The sequence below is a fragment of the Eurosta solidaginis genome, chromosome 3 (assembly GCF_040869045.1).
Source record: "Eurosta solidaginis isolate ZX-2024a chromosome 3, ASM4086904v1, whole genome shotgun sequence".
In the NCBI taxonomy this organism is placed as follows: domain Eukaryota; kingdom Metazoa; phylum Arthropoda; class Insecta; order Diptera; family Tephritidae; genus Eurosta; species Eurosta solidaginis.
Window position 1 is genome coordinate 18125727 of NC_090321.1, and position 10360 is coordinate 18136086.

Genomic DNA, 10360 nt, shown 5'->3' on the forward strand with positions numbered 1-10360 from the left:
CTAGAGTCACCCCTGGTCCACCTTTATGGCGATATCTCGAAAAGGCTTCCACCTATAGAACTAAGGCCCACTCCCTTTTAAAATACTCATTAACACCTTTCATTTGATACCCATATCGTACAAACAAATTCTAGAGTCACCCCTGGTCTACCTTTATGGAGATATCTCGAAAAGGCGTCCACCTATAGAACTAAGACCCACGCCCTTTTAAAATGCTCATTATCACCTTTCATTTGATACCCATATCGTACAAACAAATTCTAGAGTCACCCCTGGTCTACCTTTATGGAGATATCTCGAAAAGGCGTCCACCTATAGAACTAAGACCCACGCCCTTTTAAAATACTCATTAACACCTTTCATTTGATACCCATATTGCACAAACAAATTCTAGAGTCACCCCTGGCCCACCTTTATGGCGATATCTCGAAAAGGCATCCACCTATAGAACTAAGGCCCACTCCCTTTTAAAATACTCATTAACACCTTTCATTTGATACCCATATCGTACAAACAAATTCTAGAGTCACCCCTGGTCCACCTTTATGGCGATATCTCGAAAAGGCATCCACCTATAGAACTAAGGCCCACACCCTTTTAAAATACTCATTAGCACCTTTCATTTGATATCCATATTGTACAAACAAATTCTAGAGTCACCCCTTGTCCATCTTTATGGCGATATCTAGAAAAGGCGTCCACCTATAGAACTTAGGCCCACTTCCTTTTAAAATTATCATTAACACATTTCATTTGATACCCATATCGTACAAACAAATTCTAGAGTCAGGCCTGGTCCACCTTTATGGCGATATCCCTATAGAACTATGGCCCACTCCCTCTTAAAATACTCCTTAATACCTTCCATTTGATACACATGTCATACAAACACATTCCAGGGTTACCCTAGGTTCCTTTTACAACATGGTGATTTTCCCTTAATTGTCTCCACAGCTCTCAACTGAGTATGTAATTTTCGGTTCACCCGAACTTAGCCTTCCTTACTTGTTTCTCTTGTTAATTTTGGTCCTGCTGTTCACGATATTGTTGTCATTTGCAGACAATATTTTAATTAAAATACGAGTAAATCAAAATAAACAATGAAAACGAAGTAAGCGGAATGATAGTAGAATAGCTGACATCTACATACATATGTATGTACTTACAAAATATATGGCTTTTCCCTGAAGGAAACTTTGGCTTGCAAACCTGTAAGTGATTATTGTATCGACTATTAATGGCGATATTTCAATATAAGCGTCTGCTCTCTGGATGATATTTTGGTGACATTGTAAAAAAAGTGTCCACTCCCATAATTACTACTACTTTAACCATAGCTAATACCGGGTCTTGTTTCTCCGTGTAGTGCCCGATGTACTGATGAATGACAAACGTTCATGTAATGTCCTTAGCCGAGAACACAGCATGAGGTAGTATTTACCTTTGCAAAGATACAATCCGTTTCTATACATTTGTGGAATTTCCCACAGAGAATTCGAATCATATCCAACAAAAAGTGTTGTAAAGAACACCGCAGCAGTTCTGACGAGTCGATGTTCGATACGCCGTATAAAAAGGAAAATCTAATATCCCTATACAGCATTTTATTATGAGTCTTCTTTTATAAAGTCAGCCACTCAGTTTTAAACGTGAGACTGTAGCTGCATGAGGGGCAGCCTTACCACTGAAACAAGAAAAAAAAACGTTTAGTATAGGAATTGCTGCCTAAAATTTAACTCTTATGGAATTCGAATCCTATGTTATAAATAAATTTTTGATCACTTGAAATCTGTTACTTATTAAGTTGACAGATTTTTTACAGCGTATGCCAAGTCTGATAACATGCACGCGATCACAGCGAAATATTGCATATTGTAACGAATATTAGCAGCACTAAGGGGTACTGCCATCTCTAAGCCGATGCTAAGCGACTGTATGCACATCAATAATTCAATCATTATGTCTACACATATGTACGTACACGCAGCGGAGAAGCAACGCACAAACACATGCATATATCTTATCTGAGGTGCTCACAAGAGAAGGCAATAATTTGTGCAAGTATTACTTACTTTTTATTTATTTTATTTATTACTCACGCGCATATGAGACGCTATAAACGTAGTTGTGGGTGGTGATTTTGTAGCTGATAACTAACTAGTAAGTTCTAGAATGGAAAAGCCTAGAAGTATGCAACGAGGAAACCAGACAGTATAAAAGGCGACAACGGTAGAGGCGCGAAAATCAGTTTTTATTGAGCGCGCTATCTGTCGAGCAATAGTAGTGTTATTTATTGTGAAGTACTTTAATAAAGACCATTTTGCATTACTAAATAGTGGTGTTATTTATTCAACAATTTAGTGATTCGAACCTTAGTAGAAAATTTGAAATAAGCGGAATTGCAGTAAATTCGTTACAATTAGTGTCAGAAGAGGAATTGTTGAATAAATTCCGTAGACTTCGAATACAACTTGGACATGGCAAAGTTGAGTGAGTTGAGGATCCAGCAACTGAAGAAGGAGTTGGAGAGCAGTGGATTGAATAAAACCGGCAATAAGATCGAACTTCAAGCACGGCTACGAAAGGTAATGGAGTCGCAAGGAATTGATGTGGACGAGTATGTCTTTTATCCTGATGGGGACGAGACAACAACACAAATTGAAGAGAAGAACGGAAGTTCGAGTCCAGTCGCAAGCGGCGAGAATAATGCGATATTGGCTTTGTTAGCACAGATATCGGCAAAAATGGAAACCCAGGAAACACGCATAACAGAAATGTCATCACAAATATCCACAAATATGGCATCCCAACTGGAATCGCAAGAGACACGCATAACATCTAAGATTGAAGCACAGGAGACGCGTATGTCAGAAATGTCGACACAGATTACATCCAAGATGGAAACTCACAACTGGAATCGCAGGAGAACCATATAACAGCAAAGATTGAAGCAAAAGAGGCACGATTATCCGAAATGTCGGCGCAAATTTCACACAGATATCATCGCAGATCTGTGCTCAACTGGAAGAGTAAGAAGGACGTATGTCCTCGAAGTTGGAGGCACAAGATACAAAAATTTTACAGTTTGAAAAAAAAATCCGAGAAAAACATTAGCATTGACAAACCCTAATAGACGCACTAAAATGACTGATGGAATTTTCCAGAAAGAATGCAAGGGTGGTTTCAAGCCAGCGCGCACTACTGTTTTAAAACGTCAAGACGATACTGATGACACAAAGTCAATTCGTCAAGATCAAGCCCTACAAAGTAGTTCATTGTCCAAACAACAGAGTGTGAGGGAACGGTTCATGATAATGAATAGTAGGATGAAACACAGGTACGATAAGAACAATAGTTCGGAAGTTTTCTTGGAGGGAGATTTGGCACTGAAATACAACCCTAACCGGCGAAAAGGTGTTCCATCCAAATTTCGGTGCAGTTGGGAAGGCCCGTACAAAGTTGTGATCAGTGATACCATGTACCGCATACAAACCATTGGGAAACCACAAAATAGAAGAGTGGTACATTTGGAGATGCTAGCAGCGTTTAGATCGAGAGATTTGTCTGATCGGGACGATCAGACTTAGGTGGAGGGCAGTGTAACGAATATTAGCAGCACTAAGGGGTACGGCCATCTCTAAGCCGATGCTAAGCAGCGACTGTTATGCACATCAATAATTCAATCATTATGTCTACACATATGTACGTACACGCAGTGGAAAAGCAACGCACAAACACATGCATATATCTTATCTGAGATGCTCACAAGGGAGGGCAATAATTTGTGCAAGTATTACTCACGCGCATATGAGTTGTGGCTGGTGATTTTGTAGCTGATAACTAACTAGTAAGTTCTGGAATGGAAAAGCCTTGAAGTATGCAACGAGGAAACCAGACAGTATAAAAGGCGACAACAGTGAGGCGCGAGAATCAGTTTTGATTAAGCACGCTATCTGTCGAGCAATAGTAGTGTTATTTATTGTGAAGTACTTTAATAAAGCCCATTTTGCATTACTGAATAGTGGTGTTATTTATTCAACAGTTTAGTGATTCGATCCTTAGTAGAAGATGTGAGATAAGCGGAATTGCAGTAAATTCGTTACAATATTGTATTTGCAGCTTTAAGGACCGTATTTCAATCACATATAGGTGAACGTTAATTTTTACATCCAATAACTGCTTTTATGTTTTTTATCTGTCAAAGTCAGAGGATGGATAGGTGAGGAGAGGAGAGGAAGGGAGGATAGAGGAGAGGCGAGCCGAGGAGAGGAGAGGAGAGGAGAGGAGAGGAGAGGAGAGGAGAGGAGAGGAGAGGAGAGGAGAGGAGAGGAGAGGAGAGGAGAGGAGAGGAGAGGAGAGGAGAGGAGAGGAGAGGAAAGATGGTGCGATGGAGAGGCAAAAAGGGAGGAGGAGAAAGAAGATTACAGAGAGAGAGGAAAGAATAAATAAAACAAAATATAACAAGAAATAAAACAAATAAAAAAAATGTTTAAGCTGCGACTGTGTTGGTAAAAGTAAAGTCATTGTAGTGGTTTAGTCGTTGTTTAACTAGCAACGAGACGAGACGTATGCACGCATGTTTGTCAACAATTAAAAAAATAATTCGTAAATATGCTGTTTTGAAATGCGCAAATAAACAATAGCCTCTTTCTATATAAAATACTTGGTATTCACGCCTTTTTTCGAATGATATAAATGCTTTGAATGAAAATTTTCATTTAGTCAGGAGTATATATTTTGAGTTTCAGCAACCATTTTCATGCGATTGGTAAGTAGAAACGTGAACTTATAAGCTATCCCTTGTAAGGATAGCAGAATGAGCTGATCTGTCATTTGCATATGACAAGATACAAATGGAATTTCCTTTAAAGCGAAATCAATTTACTCTGATTCTTAATATTACTAAAATATTTTGATGCTTGTTTTTGGAAAGTAACGAGTAAGTAATTCATTCATATATGTATGTCCTTTATGAGCTTAATGTCGATTTTTTTTAATATGTAATCCAAATGACGACAATTGTTTCCAGAAGCTTGGCGTTAATTGTAAAATAATGTTGATACGATTAACAGTGGTAAGGATGTTTCCTTTATTGCATTGACTATGGACAAGGGCAAATGATTGCATGACAAATTTATTCGATTAATATAGTATGAATTAACTTTTCGTTTGCGCGAAGAAAAAAATGGCAATAACACAGACAACCACTCTCCAAGTTGAAACAACAAAACCTTATTATAATCAGTAAATAAAAGCTTATTATCATACTGGCCGATATAATTGTGCCTTACCCTAGACCGGAAATATGACATTGAAATGTTGAATGCGATACAACGTGCCTGCACAGTAGGTAACAAAAGAACTTTGGTGGGGTTTAATGGATATGCCTTACATCATCCTGGGCCTCCACATTTGTGTTACTGAAGTGGGAATAACTGTAACGTTACGCACATAACACCACCTCTCACCTTAACTGAAACTGTGCAAACACCTTCAGTTGCATTTTCCCTGGAGGACAGACTAAACTGTTGGCAGGGGTTGTGAAAAATATGTAATCTTACTGTGCACAGGAGACGGGGTCTATAATCTTGAAAGCGCTGTGTAAGCACAGATTCACAGTGCGCCGTATAAGCAGAGTTTCGTGCACCTCACCGAACTCATTTTTCATATTCCAAGTGGATTTATGTACTTATTTGCTAACCAAAGGCTATCTGATAGACTATTAAATAAGATGACGCGGTATATGAATGAATGCTTGACTCCTCGCCTACGTCCTATAAAGGGACATACATAACAGTAGAAAATGATTACCACATTTAATTAATACTAATAATTAACAAGTATGATATAATTGCAATACAAAGAGAACTGAGGGCTTGCTAAATGGATCCAATAAAGAGATGTACGGCATCACTGATTTAATAGGAGGATAGTAAGATGAAAGATACACCCGTAAAAAATGTTTTTTTTTTCGCATAGGAGAAAGCATCAGCAGCCTCAAATTTTCAGTATGAGACCGTAACCAGTACTAAAACTCCTACCGTCTAACTACCAATTTCCCCCGGTACTACCGTTCAAATACGCTGCACGGAGGTTGGTTGAGCACTAGGCTCTACGTCTCTTGGGTTGACGTTGCAGGACATTCTCAGCCGCACGACGTTGGATAAACTGGGGTCAAAACCCGTATACGGTGGTCGCCTTTGTGTGGTGGAAGCCTGCTCCGCCGCCCACAGCGAAGATCCTGGGTTCAACTCCCGTAACATCAAATATTTAGCAAAAAGTTTTTGAATTAGAAAAACAGTTTCCTAATCGGGGTCGCCCCTCAGAAGTGATTTAGCTAAAATTTCTGCCATGAAACGCTTCTCAGTGAAAACTCATCTCCTTTTCAGCTGACGTTTGAAATCGCCATAAGACATATGGGTCCTATATATACAGCCAACCTGGGTCAAAAATCTCTTCGGAGGTTATCGCGTCTTGCATTTATGTTTTTTTTAAATCCAAACTTGCTAGCTACATTCATATTTTAGAACTGTGTTTTATTTTACTAAACAATTTTATAATTGATTTTATTTTGCATGAGAAATTTCTTGAATCGTTAGGAAGCACATATGGGCTAGTTAATGCCATGTCTCCAATCCGTACCTATGAAATTTCTAATTGATTCCTTCCTTGCCTTTTCTTTGTTTGGAAAGGCTGTGTCCCAACTTCGTGTATTGGACCTCTTTAGGTAACTTGATCGCCATCTCCGGGATGAGCCTTTTCATACTTGGTTCTACTTCATAACATCTGCAATAACGTCGCGCGCCCCAATCTATTATTCCTTGTTCTCGACCATATGCCTCCGGAATGTCTCGAAAGTGGAATCTTCTCCAAAAAATATGAGGCGCCGTCTCCATCTATAACCATAGAACTTTGGGCGCTCGAAAAAAAACATGGTATACACCTTCTACTACTTCACCTTTAGAATGATCGCATATGTTACCCTCTTCGTTTATGAAATGGTGGAGATACTCCTTAAAATATCCAGGACCAACTAGAAGCTGGGCTAGGAAGGGATACTCTTCATTATGTGTTCGTGGCAGCCTGTGTTTCATGGCGGAAATGCCCCCATATGTCCAGCACCCCTTTGTCTATTTATTCGATCTTAGTCGCAAATTTCGGATACTGATCTCTCGTGCTTCAAGGCATGTAGTTTCTTTCTTAGAAATCATCGCCAATCATTATTTGCCAATATATCGATCGGATATATTCCTGCGATTAATTAATAGCGCTGCTATGTCAGAAACAATTTACAAGAACTGCAAATTTGGAGCCACACAGGCGGTATGTTGATTTAACGCCTTTGCAAGTATGAGAAGTACTCTCTGGCGTGGTGCTAAACAGGAGCGACATAGGGTGTTTGACTCTCTTGCGACGCCTGCAAGTAATTGGTGCCGTCTTTGCTTTGGCCCTCGTGCATTTAACATCATCTCACTGCCTTTTCTTTAGCATATTCGAGATGGGTTTTAAATGATAATCTACTGCCTATCGTTATCCGTAGATACTTTATTGTTGGTAGCGTTTCTATGTCATGGCTTCGGATTCTTATATTGACATGCCCTACCTTAATTTTGCTTGATATGAATACTGGCTCCTTCTTTTTTATTTCGCAAGCTCTAAGCCACTCAGGATGAATGTGGATACCCTTCAATGAGGGGTGCAGATTTTTTGGTTATGGAGCCTGCCAAGACACGGTCAAAAGCTTCCTCTACGAACACCCTGCTTTGGAAAAACGAGTAGATTATTCATTTCTTAGACGGCAGCAGTCTTCAGCTCGCCCACCGCACCGTTCCGGTGATTTATGCAGGTTAGAGAAGTATAAAAAACTAGTGTGCTTGTTTTATTAAAACATGCATCTCTGTTTTAGTTTTTGTACCCAAATAAGTTAAATAACTAAGCGTAAACAATTTTTGTTGTTATATCAGCCTACTGATTTGTAAGATCGCGAGTTCGAATCGAGCTCAAGGCCTAACAATAATTATTTTATCATTATTATTGTTATGGTAAATTTTTTCTTAATTGAAAAAATTATTAAATTAAAATAGAAGAAAGAAAAAATTTAGACAATTGCCAAAGCTCGTTGAATAGATCCATCTCGGGAACTGTTAAATTCCTTCACCGGCAACGTTTAGGCGCCGCTGCTATAACCATTCAGCCATCACAGCGGTTTTTTGTTTGTCTTCATTAATCCTACTTCTATTCTGTTTCGTGCCAATTGATATTCACAACACTGCGACATCTGTTGCAGGATGGCTGTGAAAATTGGACTTGTTTGTTGGCAATGCCGCCATAGTGTCATATTTTATTGACACTTTTTCCCCGTGCTCTGAGATGTATTAACAATTTTTGTTGTTATATCGGCCTACTGATTTGTAAGATTGCGGGCTCGAATCGAGCTCAAGGCCTAGCAATAATTATTTTATCATTATTATTGTTATGATAAATTTTTTCTTAATTGAAAAAAATTATGAAATTAGAATATAAGAAAGAAATAAAATTTATTTTTCAAATTTTCACATTCATTCTGCAACAGATGTCGCAGAGTTGTGAATATCAATTGGCAAGAACCAGAATAGAAGTAGGATTAATGAGGACAAACAAAAAACCGCTGTGATGGCTGAATGGTTATAGCAGCGGCGCCTACACGTTGCCGATGAAGGAATTTAGCAGTTCCCGAAATGGATCTATACAACGAGCTTTGGCAGTTGTCTAAATTTTTTCTTTCTTATATTCTAATTTAATAATTTTTTCAATTAACAAAAATTTTATCATAACAATAATAATGATAAAATAATTATTGTTAGGCCTTGAGCTCGATTCGAACCCGCGAACTAAGTGTGATACATTTTCTTAACAACATCATCAGTAAAATATTCTTCTCGGCAAAAATGTGTTCCTCCTATTAGTTTACACCAAAATTTTTATCCACCGCATTATTCAGGATGCACTTACCACCCAATGACTGTATGAAAAAAGGTTTAACTCACCAGCTGTTTTTTGTCCATTCTAAATGTTTATTAGCTATGTGCCTCATTGTGAATGAAAACTAAGTGTGCTATCTTATCTGTCAACTGCCTGAGAGGATATTCAGTATGGCTACTTTTTAGCGTTTTGACAGGGTGTTCAATATGGCGGCGCCTATCTTCAGCGGGTGATAGAAAGAGATACAGAATGAGACAGCGATAGTCAAATAAAAATCAGGTGATCAAATCACTTTTGAATTTTGACGTCTATGCAGAAGATATCACACTTAGTTATCATTCACAATCCTGTGCCTCCCCTGCGAAAAAAACATGAATTGCTTTTTGCTCAACTTATGAGTAATTGGTATGCCGTTGATTTAGCGTAAATTCGCTTTGTGAATAACAGTGGGTTGAATTGCCAGAATAAGGTGAAAAATGTTTTTTTTTTTTTTTTAACTGGGACAGATGAAGCATAATTTTTAAATGCAGCGTCTTCAACGTTACCGTGAGTAATATTACATTTATACTGCACCGAATGCGTCATTTTGGGTTGAAAACTATACATTTACGAAATTACTTATTTCAGCGCATTTCACTGCATTTGACCTGCAAGCGAAATATAATATTCGAACCACATACGCCCTTGAAATTTTCTTACTAAAAGAAACCCAATAAGAACACAATGGTTACATGACGCATCATAATCTTAGTGCTGTACCAGAGTTATAAATAGTAGTTTCCTTTAATTTTTTAAAGCCAAACTCACAATTCTACGAGAAACTGCTTTGTAGTTTTGGTATTTTTTTATCGTACTATTATTTAATCAATTACGTCAGTGCACTTTCTTGCTATGGGCAGATGTCCCCACAGTTGAGTCTCGCAGGGAAGTTGAGCGATATGCGAATGGCCAATGTAAACGCTTTCCAATGACTTATTTCGAAGTACGCATTTGACCAGTAAAAATGTTATATCATACTTAAGTAATTTGAAAGCCTTTATAATGGCTTCGTTTAACCTTCCCTGCAAGACTCGAGTGTGAGAACACCAATATATCACAAGAAAATGTACTGAAGTAATTGACTAAATAATAGTACGATAAAGAAAGAAAAAATATCAAAAATACAAAGGAGTTTCTCGTAGGGTTTTCAGTTGGCCTTGAGAAATGTGTAGAAGATGCTATTTATAACTCCGATACAGCACTAATGCACACATGATACGTCGTTAACCACTATGTTCTTCCCGGGTTTCCCTTAGTAAGAAAATCAAAGAAATTAGAAGCATGCAAAAAACCAACAAAATGTATAGAAGGAAACAGTGAACTATCAAATCGCATCTAGCTAATTCACCGCTAGAAAGAT